Here is a 13,993-nt window from a genome sequence, read left to right as displayed (position 1 = left end):
GGTGTTTCACCACAGGTGATGGCAATCATACATTACCAGGGAAGTCCAGGAACAGAGCATTATCTCCCTCATCGAGAGGTTAGGTAGGCAAGTATGATTTAGGCGCATGGGAGGAGGGGTAATACAGAGTAATGGGCCCCATACATCAGCAATTAATTGTGACAATTTTCAGATATGGAGATGATTGCCACAATTAATTTTAGATGTGTGGGCTCCCCCTTTTGGCAATCGCCAATCGATTGCTTAATCAGGTTTTTAAACATGTTTAATAATCTGGTATTATCTGCAGATCTTTTTTATATGTGTGGGCATTCCCAATTCGTCTTCTTCATCTATTTACATTATGAACAGCTGAAATGACAATCGATTGGGGCAATTTCCAGATATGAAGATGCAATCTTTAGATGGAAAAATCTGCCGATCACTAAAATAAATCTGTAATGTGTGGGCAAAGTCAGATAGATTGTAAAATCCATTTATCTGGCCAAAATATCCCTATATCTGAAAATCCATAAATTGTGATTGCTGATGTATGGGGCCCATTAAACCCCTTTCAGACAGAAAACGAAATTACCGGGTGAAGCAGTTCTACCTGGTAATTTGGTGAATAACACGGGTCATTTTTCTGTGTGAAAGGGAACAACCGTGTCGTAAATCCCGTGTCTCCGACCCTGGAATTGACCAGGGTCGAGGACACGCGATTTATGACCTGTGTTGACCCTTTCACACAGAAGAAATACCCGTTTTGTTCAGCAAATTACCGGATAGAAATGTTCAACCCAGTAATTTGTTCTTCTGTGTGAAGGGGGGTCATTTGAAATGCTGTGTATTTACTGGATTTTCAGACTTTTCTGTCTGAAAGGGGTATCAGGAACAATCCATGGTTTCTCCCAGCTCACTGAATGGTATTAGTAACCAGTCTAGAACACTGCATGATTATAGAATTCAGAGATACTGTATTGGTGTAAATTTATGTGTAAGCCCCCAAGCCGTTGTCAATACTTGTTACTTATTGTTTCAATACACAGCAAAGTGCGCGCACATTACCAGCAGCCCCGTTGTCCGGACCTCTCCCACAAAACTCTCAGTCCCCCCCAATGGTCCTTCCCTGCCCCCAGGCCAGTTCTGAAGCTGCAAATGTCAAATAGCGATTTCTACACTTCAGCGTTAGGGTATGAATCGGGCCGTAAGTTAATTTACTACTTTTCTTATATTCAAGCATGGTGAAAATAAATAAACCTATTTGCGAACAGCACGCCAAGAAAACTGGGCAAGCCTCCATGTTTGTCTAGATAAATCACTGCTGTTTAAAATGAACTTCCCGTGGCTGAGATGGCTGCCACACCTGGTGTCATATGGGGTGAAATCATACTTGCCTACTTTAAATTTCACCTCTCCGGGAAAAGCCGGGAGATGCAATACATCAGGGGGGCAGGGGCAATGCTGACATCACTTGGCTCCCAAATGACCCAAAATGACGCAATCGCGTCATTTAAGCCCCGCCCCCTCACCACGGACCCGTGATTTGCGGTTATTAAACCAGTGGGCAAGGGGGAGCGGGACCCCACGCCGGTTTATTTATTTTCCTTTTTTTTTTTTACACTGAAACCTGCACGGATCTGTCTGCCTATACGAATTCGTATGAGCGGCCGTATATATGGCCGCTCATACGAATTTATACGAATGAATACGCCATCGGGGTTTACAAAGCAGTCGTATTTGACTGCTTTGTAAATTATCCCCCGGAACACGAAGTTGCATACGGCAAAAACAGCCGTATGCAGTCGTAGTCATTCATATTAAGAATACGAATACGTATTAAGAATACGAATACGCTTGCCAAGAATAGACGCTGTGCGCATGCGCACAGCGTCTATTCAGCGCCGACGAGCGGCGAAAATGGGGCCGGAGTCCGCGTCACCCCGTGAGGCCACGCCCCCTTTTCTCGAGGCCGCGCCCCCTTTTCGGGAGCGCGAACGGCTTCGCCGCGCAAACGTCCCGACCTCCCAACTTCAAAAGTTGGGAGGTATGTTACTGTACAGGCATTTTTCTGTACCCTAAACTGCAGGAAGACTTTTATTGGATGAGAAACGCTTGCTATCATTGAATAGTACTGACAGAAAGCGCACAGATCAGCCATGTGACAACTTCTAAAACCCCTGAGTCCTTTCCATATGTAAACTACAGTAGCAGCCTTCCAAACAACAACCCCTGTGATCACCACAATTTCGCAGCCTTGCGAATCAATCAGAACAACCCCCTAAATCCGCTCCATTCTTAGCCCAGACACGTTGTTCCTACCGTGTGCTTGCAGCATCGCCAAGTCTTTCAGCCCGGGCCTCCAGCGGCACCCCCCCCTCACGCGCGCCGGCACCCCACCTCCCCCTACCCCCCCCCCCCCCCAATTTCTATTACTTACCAGCGTTAGCAGCGGCGCAACATCTCCCAGGCTCAAGCAGCAGCGCAGCATCTGCACCCTCCTTCAAGTTGGTAGTCGGGACTCGGAGCACTCACTGCACAGTGCAGCCTGCAGAGCACCGAGACCGAGCCCCTCTGTATCCTAGGCTTGGTGCTCTGCAGGCTGCACTGTGTATTGTGCGTGTTTGGCCGCCGGCGCTGGGTGAGGGATGCATTGTGCGGGTTCGGGGGGGGGGGGGGGGGGTGCCATGCCAAGATCAAGGGCAAAGCCCCTTTCCGAACGCTGAAGCCAGGTAATGCGGTAATACTGCACATTTTCTTCTGAAGCCTCTCCTGGCTTCAGCGTTCCCAGTAGTGCATTGCGCGGGTGCACGGGTGACGTCACCGTGCACCCGCACAGTGCAGGGCTGAGGGCGGAGGCGGGAAGACAGGGAGTCGAGCGGCTGCATTGAGAGGGGGCAGGGTGGCCTGAAGTAATCCCCTGCCAGAGGCAGCAGCAGAGAGCAGTGCCAATGGTAAGATGCCTTATGGGGGCATATGTGTTATCTGGCGCCGTGGGGGCATATGTGTTATCTGGCACAGTGGGGGCATATGTGTTATCTGGCATGAGGGGGCAATTATGTGTATCAGGCACTGTCGGTGGTGATATATAAGGGGGAATAACAGCCCCTGATATAGCACTGATATATGCACTGATATATGGTATTATTATTATTATTATTATTATTATTATTATTATTATTATTATTATTATTATTATTATTAATATATAGGGGAGAGGGGACCACACAGTTATATATGAAGGGGTTTGAGTTTTAAGTTTGACATGCCTGCTGTAGACCTTTCCATCCATACCCAGAAATGGTTGACACAAGAAAAGGGCACATGAGGATTTAAGGTTTTTGGGGTGTCAATTTATAGGGAAACCCCAATTAGTATACATCTTTTCATGGCATGCTTTGGGCAATGTGCAAAAATGAATATGAAAAAGTAACTAAAATAAATAGATGAAAAACATGTCAACCATATGATGCGTCGACCATGTTCATGTCAACTGCTCATACTCTTGAGGGCTAAGGGAATTTGGCAAAATTGGTGTGAAAATCACCAAGCAAACATTTGCATCATAATGACCTGTAATGTTTACCATACAGTATATAGGAAATATAATGTTTTTTTACACAACATTTTTTTATTTGAATCTATATAACAAATGTGAGCGACGCTGGCATTTTTAGTCGATATTTTGCCCATCTCTCACAGAGATGTTGGCACTCAAAGGGTTAATCATGTCAACCAATAGTGGTCGACCTATTAAAGAAAAGAGATACTGCGGACCACTTTGAGAATGGACCCAAAGTAGCACCTCATTAGGCCCCGTCCATCAAAACAGAGAAACTGAAGCGATTCGCTGGTCCATTGCGAGTAGATTCACCATTCAGTCCCAAACCTTGGATCGCTGGTGATTATCTCAAGCCATTCTTTCCTGATGCTCTTTCCTGGGCTATTCCAAACTCTCCAATGGCCAACACCTCAATGCGTCATCCTCTGTATACGTTGCTATGGTGCCCAGAAATATTTTCTTACACCTCAGCGTACAACTTGAATCAACCGACAGATAATATTACTGTCATTGCAAGTCTGCGATCACCTGGTTGTGTCAGAAGTAAAATACTATAATACTATATTTACCAGCAGACATGTGACCGGACCTATATTTACCTAAAGACAACACTCATGACTTCCAGGGCTATGGAACTTGGACTCAAATCAATGAAGGTTGACATATATTGGGTCGACCAATGAAGGTTGACAGGGCTTAGGTCGACACCTGAAACAGGTTGACATGGCTAAGGTTGACAGGGCCGGAAGGTCGACATAAGCATTAGGTAGACAATGGCAAGGTTGAAAAAAAGTTGTCATGAGTTTTTCACAATTTTTTGTCCTGATTGTCGACATAGTCGACATGGACACTATATAAGTGTTCCCTTGCCTGGCTCTCTGCGCTCGGGACACTGTCGGCTCAGAAATATGTGAAAAACTCATGTCTATCTTTTTGACTGTCCCCCTTCCCATTGTTGGCCTAATGCTTATGTCAGGGTTGCCGACCCTCCCGGAATAACCGGGAGTCTCCCAAAATTGGGTCCCCCTCCCGGCCCCCCAGAAGGGTGGGCAACCCTCCCGGAATTAGGGGGACCCCCACTGAGCCCCCTGATCGCGGCATTTAAATGCCGAAATCCGCGGGTCTCAGAGGAGGGGGCGGAGCTAAAACGACACACTCGTGCTTAATGACGGCACAGTCAAGCCCCGCCCCCCGAACGGGTAATGAAAGTCTCCTCTCCGGGCTTCTCCCGGAGAGGAGCATTTGAAAGTCCCCAACCCTGGCTTATGTTGACCTTTTCACCTTAACCATGTCGACCCAATGCATGTCCACCTTCATTGAGTCGACCAAGTGGCAGTATCCCACTTCCAGTATATGTCAATCATCCCTGGTGACTCAGTCACATTCACAATTCCAATGTGAGAACATTTTCTGTTTATAACCAGTAACACAACAGAGGATCAGTTGGGGGCTCTCTGAGCCTGAATATCTTCTTTTCTCTGAAACATGTCCTCAGAGTAATACAAAAGTCATACATTTATTGCAGATAATGTTGTACTGCTGTTTCATCTAGGCAGGGCCTGAAAAAAAGTCTGTGGGGCTCTGGGATGACTGCCCCTGTTGCCCCTCTTTGAATTTGGCCATGTATGCATCTCAGGCCCTGTCCTACGGTATATGGAAGATAGACCCTTGGTGATTTGAAGCCAATGGTCAATCCTTTGGATCATCAATGGTGGAAATATCTGTCATCAATGTTTTTTTCAGTCTTCCTCCCTCTTTTGCCGCAGCACAGAGCTTAGCTTAGTCTGGGGCCATGGTGTAATGGTTAGCATTACTTCCTCATACCACTAAGGTCATGGGTTTGATTCTCACCATGGCCCGAACTGTTTAGGGCAGACTAGTTGGGACAAATTGATCTAATCTGCTGCTAAATCCATTGTTTTCTGATTGGCCCATTGGTTCAGTTTGTCCCTATTCAGTCATGCCCCTGCAATTTGCACATCCATCCTTGGGTAAAACCAATGCTATTGATGGAAAGCACTGATAGCACCATCAATGGTGACTGGATAAAAGTCTGGTGCAGACAAGGATGGGCCAATAGGCTGGCACAGAGAGGCATACAACAGAAAGTAGGGAAAGCCATTGGCGTGGCATCCATGGTGATCAATGGCAGTGTGCCATCGATGGTTTCACCATTATTGCTTTTGTACAAGTGTCCCAGCTTCCATTGCATCTGGATGACAGAGAGAGGAGAACAGCAGAACTTCCAGTGTAGATAAGGATGAGCAGAGAGGATGACACAGATAGGAGAACAGCAGAACTTCCAGTGTAGACAAGGATGGGTAGAGAGGATGACACAGGTAGAAGAACAGCAGAACTTCCAGTGTAGACAAGGATGAGCAGAGAGGATGACACAGATAGGAAAACAGCAGAACTTCCAGTGTAGACAAGGATGGTTAGAGAGGATGACACAGATAGAAGAACAGCAAAACGTCCAGTGTAGACAAGTATGAGCAGAGAGGATGACACAGATAGGAGAACAGCAGAACTTCCAGTGTAGACAAGGATGGGCAGAGAGGTTGACACAGGTAGAAGAACAGCAGAACGTCCAGTGTAGATAAGGATGAGCAGAAAGGATGACACAGGTAGAAGAACCACAGAACTTCCAGTGTAGATAAGGATGAGCAGAGAGGATGACACAGATAGGAGAACAGCAGAACTTCCAGTGTAGACCAGGATGGGCAGAGAGGATGACACAGATAGAAGAACAGCAGAACTTCCAGTGTAGACAAGGATGGTTAGAGAGGATGACACAGATAGAAGAACAGCAAAACGTCCAGTGTAAACCAGGATTCGCAGAAAGGATGACACAGATAGAAGAACAGCAGAACGTCCGGTGTAGACAAGGATGGGCAGAGAGGATGACACATATAGAAGAACAGCAGAACGTCCAGTGTAGACCAGGATGGGCAGAGAGGATGACACAGATAGAAGAACAGCAGAACTTCCAGTGTAGACCAGGATTCGCAGAGAGGATGACACAGATAGAAGAACAGCAGTATGCGTGTCCAGGCACAAGTTTACAATGAAAGTCCAGAAAAAAAAATGGCTGCTCGCATGGCGGATCCATACATTTTTACCTGGGAACGGCTCATTTTGGTGTGAGTAATGGTACGCCATATTTTAAATCTGAAGCTGTCTATTTAAAGACACAATATAGGAGGTTTATGGGAACAATACCATTACTGGAAACCTTTATGTGGGTCATACCACTGTAGACTGTTTGAGTAATGGTACGCTATACGTGATGTTTAAATCTGTCCATTTGAAATCTGAATATTGAAGGTTTTAGGAGTAATACTGATTCCCTTACCTCCTTCAAGCGCTCCCTCTAAACCCACTTCTTCCAACTAGCCTATCCCTCCTCCTAACCTCTTTCGCTCCTCCTATCCTGCCACCCCCTCCATCCAGTCCCATCCGTTCCTACTTATCCCATTGTTTTTCGTTCGTCCACCCACCTCCTTTTAGTCATGAGGGCCCTCCTTCCTCATGTACTCACCCTACCTCTTTAACTCACCAGCGCTCCTGCCCTGTTCTTCCCTTCCTCTACTTCATCTTCAGTCTCCTCGACAATTTCGACACCTACTTCAGAACTGATGCTGATTTTAGTTCTACCAACTATACCCCTATTTATGCTGTATTTTGTCAACACACCCTGTACGTTACCTTGTAATTTGTTTTTGTTTGCTATGTATGGCGCTGCGGACACTTTGTGGCGCCTTATAAATAAACAAACTACTACTATTAATACCACTCTTGGGAGACAAAAGATACCTTTACGTAAGGAGCACCATTATATACTGTGTGAGTAATGGTACGCAGAAGTTAAAAATAATGTAAAATTTGTATATCCAATAGACAACAGTAATAAAAGAAACCTCTATACCCTCACGTGCCCCTTGTGCGGAGGCAATTGAGATATGCCTGAAAATAAACCTTTATATGCGGAGTCAAAACCACATCTACTGTGAGTGGGGTACACCTCCCATAAAATCACCATCTAAAGCCATCTCTATGCGTCTCTATGCCCCTCATGTAGAGGAGAGCGAGATACACCTACAGAGAACATCCTTTCTCATCCTGACTCACAGGGCAGTATTCAATGAGGCCAATTCGCCATGTTCCATGGCGAAATTGTGCTATTTTCACTTTGGAAGGTGATTTTTTGTGTCATAAAGTGAATCACCCTATTCAACGTGCACTTTTCCCCGACGGCGAACAGTGAATGACGGACAATTCGCGGTCTGATACTCTTCGCTGTGGTTTTTCAATGGGTTTTTCAATGTGATTCACGTGAGTGTATTCAATGAGAAGATGGCGAATTGCTTTCTAAGTGATTTTCGCCGTGTGTCACCATGTAGCAATAGCCATCTTTTCATGGTGAAGTGGAATGTGAACTTTTAAAATAATGTTTGTTTTTTTAAATTTGGTGTAAAAAAATCAGGAATTTTATTCTGTGAAGGGGCATGCTATTTTTTTTAATGTGCTTACAGCACATGAATATATATTTAATTTAAAAAATATCAATTTTTTTTACACATAACAGCCAGCAGGGGGCCGGGAGCCGAGAGTCGCTCATTACATATTCATATATTCACTGCTCCCGATCATTACATATGCACGATCAGGAGCAGTGTTAGCGGCTCCTACCCGGTCCCCTGCTGGCTCTCCTGGGGGGCAGCCTGTGCTGCCTAGGTCCCGGGGAGCTCTCCTACCCCCCACATACATTCTGGGGCAGGCAGGGAGACTTCCATCTTCCTGCCTGCCGCTGTCCCATGGCTCCCTGCAGCGTCCGCCACAGGGGTTAGCATTCGCTCGCAGGAGCAGCGAGCCCCTGCGGCATTTAATAGTGTGTCAGCGAGTGCTCCAGCCCTCCGGGACACAGCGACTGTGCAGCGAATCCTAAACAGCATTTGCTGCACATCGCGATTATGGTCATTGAATACTGTCCACTGAGTCTGAAATAGATATATGTTAATTATACACTTCCCTTACACTTGTTTTTTATTTATGTTTTTCACGTATATCGAGTAATCATCGCCATACAGGGTACAAACAAGATTTCCTCACATTGGAATATAGACCACAAAATCAACACTTTGATCACAGAATTTTGTCACAAAAGGAACTTTATTCTCACATTGAGACTCACCACTTCTTTGAAAGGGACGTATTACATCCTTATGTTATTTTGTTTCACTTTATTGTACATTTTTTGTATATTGGTTCACAGCAGGGCTTAAGATCACCATTGTCTCACCCCCTTTTTTTTTCCACAAAAAGATGTGTGGTCTCACAGGAGGAAATGTGATCACAAAATTGTACCCCCAATTCAAATTACACCACACAGTAAGGCAATTTAATTCACATTAACCTCACAACCGTGTGGCTCCCCTATTTGCAATTTGAACGGCACTGCAGCCCCTCCAATGCCCATCACCCATTGTAAATACACCCTATTGGCTCCACCCACTTTGGGATTTCCCTATCAAAACCATCAAATCTTTATATACTTAAAATCCACTCACAAACACCCCCATTTTTACTCTGAGCTACTTAGCTCACACGGAAGCCGGGGCTTCTCTGGCCGTGCTTTGCTTGCTGCTGTATATTCTTCAGCAGCAGGGAGGGGAGCATGGGGACTGACCAGAGACAGAGCACTAATCTCTCCCTCTACACGGGCTGAGTTATCAGAGGTGCAGCAGGCAAATTTTAGTATAATTAATGATAATAAATAGCCCCTAATCCTTGCACCTGCGCCCCAGGAAAACTTGGCAGTAGCTTTTTTTTTGGGGAGGGGTTGTTTTGGGTTTCGGCCATAGTTGCCTATCCTCCTGCATTCTGCAGGAAACTCCCTGACATAGCAGCAATCTCCCTCTCTCCCTCATTAGTCTAGCAATCTCCCTCATGTCACCTGGCCCACATTACACAGTTATATTTTTTGGGATAAAAGGAATGAGAGATAGATACTTTTACATTGATTCATCAGCATAATTTCCCAGCATTTTACCAAGTATAGTATCTCTTACTAACTGCTTTTACATTTGCATATACAGATGTAGCCCCTGCCATTCTTGGCCAGGGCTCGTCAGACCCTCTCCGCTGGCGAGCGCCGGCGGACAGGGGCTACACTGAACTGGGACCCGTTTGCGTCTCATGCACGCGCGTCCGAGTCTCTCAGCGGGGATGCTGCATGTCCCTGCCCATCTCCGCTTCAGTTGCCCTACAACTCCCACACACATGGGCCCTTATTCTAGTTCAGTCACAAAGGCAAATCCCTTCTCAAATGGACAAAACCATGTGCACTGTAGGGGGGGCAGATGTAACATGCAGAGAGATTGAGATTTGGGCGATTTATTTTGTTTCTGTGCAGGGTAAATACTGACTGCTTTATTTTTACAATGCAATATAGATCTCACTTTGAAGTAAAACCTGACCCAAATCTAACTCTCTCTGCACAAGTTACATCTGCCCCCCTGCAGTGCACATGGGCCCTTATTCTAGTTGAATCAGACAGAGGCATATTTTCGGACAGCCACCGAGTGTTCTTAGCCCCGCCTACCATACGGATCGCTCACACCGTCCGAATGCGGTAAGACGCCGACCGAACGGACCGCGAGTGGATGTTTCATGCGAACACCTTCCCTATCTGTGGAAACCTCTCCCTTCCTCCGATGGTCCGACCATCGAATGATGGACCGAGTGGTCAGGCAGCACCGAGTGCTCCAGACCACACAGACATTTTTCCAAATAAAAAAGCAGGGATATGGGCGGGCAACTGACATCCGGCTATGTCAGATGTCCGCCCCCCACACGTGCGTCACGGCCGCATTACCATACTTACGCCCAGCATTTTCATGGGAACGCCCATGAAACGCCGGGCGTACGCATATGGTAATGAGCCTTAATGGTAATGAGCCTTAACAGCCCTTCACGCCCCTCTCCACCCCCTGATCAATGGGTCAGTGTGATCATTTTCTGTACGGTACTCACGCCGTGTTCGTACATGTGAGGTGTTCGCACATGCGCAGATACGCCTCCGCACATGTGCAAACACCAACCATCGGCCATCCGTCCGCATTTGGAGCCATCCAACTCAACCAGAATAAGGCCCATGATTTTGTTCATTTGAGAAGGAATTTGCCTTTGCGAGAGAACTAGAATATGGGCCATAAACTGCTGTTATCCTGCACCCTTTTTCCTGCACACTACACCGCTGCTACCCTGCACTACTGGCTGTAGTGCTGCTCCTCCACATGCCTGTCCTGGTCTGCTGACTCCTCAGCACATGTGCACTATGCTGTCCCCTGGCCCCAGCTACTGCTATATGGGAGGAGATAGAAGGAGGTGCGAGTGGTGCATCTGCATGTCATTTAACTGACAGGAGCGGCAGGGAGGGGCAGGGAGGGGAGGGAAGGGCTTTGACACAGGAGATCTTGCCTACGCTGCCACTGCCTGTCGCACACTGTGACAGGCACAGCCTGCTTCAGCCTGCAATAACACTACACAGCAGATAGGATGCTGAGCAGGGAGAGCGCTTTCCTGCTTTGCGTCCTCTGCTGAGCGGCCACTACACAGCTGACCCCACTCTCCTTCGGTCCTGCCGCTCGGCCACACCGCGCACACACCTGCCACCAACAGAAAAGTGTCTCTGTGTGTTAAAGTCGAGTTACACACACGCCATTTTAGGATAGTATGGCCGCCATTTTGGTTCGCAGAGTTGCGCAAATAAAGTATAATACCCGAGTCTGTGTAACGAAGTGGACCATAAGCGCAGCCATACTAATACACATAAATTCATAATGTGCCACTAACACTAAATAAAATATAGTTAATTAAAGGATTAGTGCACTACACATAGTTTAATTAGAAATACACGATTGTTTCTGTACATGTTTGGTATCTTTATGTTCAGTGTCCCGTGCGCAGCATTCCGGTCGCAGCCAAATATTCGCAAGTCCTATGGTCTGATAATTACGGACAAAATACCTATTATATGTACTTTTATCATGTGTCCTGTGTGAGACTAAGGAATGCAGTTGTAACCAGTTCCTGTTGCTGTTTACGACCCCCGACGACGATGCCAGCAAACAAAAGGACACCAAAGTACCCTTCCCCCCCTGCACTTCTCCAAGCCAGATGAAATACCTTGCCCAATCACTGAGGACTGGACATTTGAACCCTTGACCAATCGTAAGGGCCTTTGACCCCCCCTTTCTGGACCCTATAAGATAGCCATCCCTGAGCTGGCTCGCTCTCTCACTTTGGCACTGCTGATATCCCCTCACCAACCCGGGCTATAGTTCTACTTGAATATAGCGAGCTCCGACCGGACTGCGCTGCGCTATTCCTTAACGGTAACATTTGTATTCCCGTTTTATGTAATGTGGCTGATTATAATTGTATCTGTTTCTGTTCCTTTGTAAGTGTTTTAAAGTACTTATTATTGTTATATAATTGTATCACGTTTTACCCTGTATTTTCTTCTTTCTGTAATCCCCTTTTGTCCGCTAGGGACTAAATACACTATTTACGGAGAATCTATCTCCTCACTTGTTATATCGTGGTCTTGTCTAATTATTCGCATCTAGCGATAAGGTGTATTACGGACCTAGTCCTTAAAGTGTATTCGCAGATTAGAGACTAAGTACTGCGAAGGGATCTCCTATTACTTCATTGATTCATGCGTGTACAATACACGGTAAAGGTACACTGCGTTACGCTTTGTTCGCATGTAGTGAGGAATAAAATGTACGCAAGTTACGGAAAAAGTACGTAACCTACGCTTTTCACTTATTGTTCTTTGGTCATATAAATATCGGTATTGATAATTGGGGAGCTCGTCCTCCGGGCGTTACAACCTTTAAAACACCTATACCAAAAGCACTACTTGAGCCTATACCCAGGGCCGGCGCTACCCACTCAGCAGCTCCTGCAATGCAGGGAGGTGCCATGCTGAAAAGGCGCTGTCTCCCTCCCTGCTCTGCTTAAGCTGCCTCAGCCCTCACTGTCACTGCCTCCTGCAGCGCCTGTCTGACAGCGGGCGGGGGGGCTGCAGTATAAAGAGCTGCTCCCTGTACCGCGAGTGCACACAGCCTGCACACCGCCCGCAGTGCCTGTCTGACAGCGGGCCACAGTATGGAGAGGCTGAGCAGCTCCCTGCACTGCGCACACACTGTCCTGTGACCTTCCCCCTCTTCCTCACGGACACTTGCATGTTTATAACAAATTTTTTAATAATTGTAGATTTTTTAAAATATTAATTTAGAGACTTTTTAAGCAATGGGCTGGGTTATGTGAGTAAAAGGTGGCCATACATGCTGCAATAGCAGCGTGCAATGCGATGTGCGCTCCTGCGGGCATCACACAGTACAAAAAGTATGTGCTGCACATACTTTTTGTACAGTTTTCGGATCGCATAGCACACACATTGCATGCATGCCGTGCGATGCAATCTAGCCCATAACGTATGCGATTCTCGCAGCGTTTATGGGCACCTTTAGTGCCTGCAAAATTTGGCGGAAACAGCACTGAGATGGTGTATGCATACATGTACATGCACCCGAGATCCTCCATAGGATCGCATGTTGCATATGCTCCCACAAACGGGCTGCAGCTTGTTGCAATGGCAATGTGAAAAGGCGCAAAATTTATGGTTTGCAGGAGGGCGCCGGACACCCTAGCACCGGCCCTGCCTATACCAGCAAAAGGGTGGAAAGTGATCATTTAACCATTGCTGGAGAGGCCAAGTCTGCGGCGGTACAGGGTTTGAAAGGTGCTAGCGTTTGAACCCGAGGTACAATAAGTGAAAGCCAGAGAGAAATTACGTGTTGTGTTTAAAGCATATAAAGTATTTGTATTAAGTAAACTGTATTTCTGCCTGCCACAAGTAGTTTAACGGGGTATAGTGTCTTGAATTGCTTGTTTATAGTTACGGTACATGTGCGCATGCGATAAGGTTTGCACACGTGGAGGCAAAGGCCTGTGTTTATTATAGTACATAGAGGATCCCTTCTGTGAAAAACTATAACTTTTTATTGTTAGTTACTGCAGGGCCAGGGACTCCGCCACGTGGCGATAAGTTCTGGGCCTTTTACAGTAACGTGAAGCATCTGCAGTGTATTACGAAAGGTACGCACACACGTGTTTACGTTAGGAAATTTCGCAATTTTGTACGTAATTTACGGATTTATTGCGAGATTTATTTTCGCATCTTGTCCGTAATTTTCGCACAGATTTAGGGGATTTATTCCATATTTATGCGCAATTACTGCGTGTAGCGAAACCCGATCGCGACCTTACAAATACACTGTAGAACACGCGGGTGGCCGAGTCATCGGCGGCCTGGGAACAGGTTTAATAAACACACGTGCACACGTGGCTGTTCACTGGCACTGCACATGCAGCACACAT

Source organism: Crinia signifera, chromosome 9 (genome assembly GCF_055691185.1).
Source record: "Crinia signifera chromosome 9, ASM5569118v1, whole genome shotgun sequence".
Classification (NCBI taxonomy): Eukaryota; Metazoa; Chordata; class Amphibia; order Anura; family Myobatrachidae; genus Crinia; species Crinia signifera.
This window is presented reverse-complemented; position numbering follows the sequence as displayed.